The sequence below is a fragment of the Seriola lalandi genome, unplaced genomic scaffold, assembly GCF_002814215.2.
Source record: "Seriola lalandi dorsalis isolate HSWRI2012SDOR001 ecotype SW California unplaced genomic scaffold, Sedor1 jcf7180002054538, whole genome shotgun sequence".
In the NCBI taxonomy this organism is placed as follows: Eukaryota; Metazoa; Chordata; class Actinopteri; order Carangiformes; family Carangidae; genus Seriola; species Seriola lalandi.
This window is the reverse complement of record NW_019525091.1, coordinates 307596-308990: the sequence shown is the minus strand read 5'-3', so window position 1 is coordinate 308990 and position 1395 is coordinate 307596. Positions and strand designations below refer to the sequence as shown.

At 41.2% G+C, this 1395-nt stretch overlaps 2 protein-coding genes across 3 annotated transcripts in view; both read left to right on the top strand.

Annotated features, from left to right (window-relative positions):
• The window catches only part of LOC111661204 (major histocompatibility complex class I-related protein 1-like), a 124696-nt gene that overhangs the window by 39321 nt on the left and 83980 nt on the right, over positions 1-1395 (top strand). The gene's annotated exons all lie outside the window — the stretch shown is intronic.
• The window catches only part of LOC111661202 (N-formyl peptide receptor 1-like), a 14366-nt gene that overhangs the window by 2933 nt on the left and 10038 nt on the right, over positions 1-1395 (top strand). The gene's annotated exons all lie outside the window — the stretch shown is intronic.

Here is a 1395-nt window from a genome sequence, read left to right as displayed (position 1 = left end):
GTAATTTATTCATTTTCATTCTAGGAAATCCGTCTATTTATCATTTATGTGAGAATTTAGGGCACTTTTGTGAAATCATTTGTTAAAGGTGCACCCACACAGGTTCTTTGTCTTGCAGTGGTAAACATGTGAACATTTTTATTTACATTTAGCCAAAACCATGATCTTTCCCGAGCTTTAGCCAAGGTGCTTCTGCTGCTTCAACCAAACCACAGCAGGACTGTGGATGCTAACTCTGGACTCTGGTGTGACAGACCAGAACCTCCATGTGAATGCACTCCTGTTAATAAATGTGCAGTGTTCTTGGAGGCAGGGTTGGTGTCAATGGTCTAGACAAAAACAACAGAGCATTAAATTAATTCTCAAAAAATTTGGTCCGGCATGAAGGAGGCTGACTAGCCTCTGTCAAAAGTTAGGAACAAAAACATGGAAAAAACACCAGAACGTCAGTTGGGGTTTGGTCTACGTTGTGGTGAGGTGTGTGTGAAGGCAACAGTTTAACTAATAGGATTTTTTGACATGCAGCAACCAGCTCTTGTTGGTCAAAATATAACTGTGTGTGTGAGCAAGTGTGAGTTACTGTTGAAGCACAATAGGTGTGTTTCTATTAGTCTTCTTAATGCGCAATTTGAAATAGCAAATTTAAAAAGGGGTAATGGAAAGATGAATTTTCGAAAAAACTCAATTGACAAAGCAATATTTTGCTAAATTGAAAGGGAAACACTTTTTAGCACTGGAGTCATGGCGCCTGCTGCATCATGTCCTGGGGGGCGACTTCCGGAAGTCTGTCGTCACGTTTAATTGAAATGATATCGAGAGGGGAGAAAACACAGCTTTATTGCAGAACACCGACCATTGGCAAATGTTTTTTTGTCAACTTTTCTAAAAATAATCACTTTTGTTTTGTACAAAACAACAATGGAAACCCGGCTAATGGCTTGTTTTTTTGTGCATTTTATTCCTGTATGTCTTAAATATACATGTATGTACATGACTCATGAGTACTCAGCACACCCATCTTTGAACTCAGACTTTGTTTTGAACTCAACTACGTAGTTGAAAAATTTCGTGACTGTATCTTGTGCAGTTGTGACACTATTTCGAAACTGTGTCAGTTCCTGCTACAACACGTCTCCAGGTCAGGAACACATTTTCCCATGCTGAGACACACACGGTGAAAACAATACCAGCCATGCTGTCACGCAGGTAATTAAGTTATTAGTTATCATTAAGTTGTTAGAATGGATTTCAGGTTCAAGTTGTATAGCGGAGCTGCACGGTGGTGCAGTGGTTAGCGCTGTCGCCTCACAGCAAGAAGGTTCCGGGTTGGAGTCCCGGCTCGGCCGTGGGATCTTTCTGTGTGGAGTTTGCATGTTCTCCCCGTGCCAGTGTGGG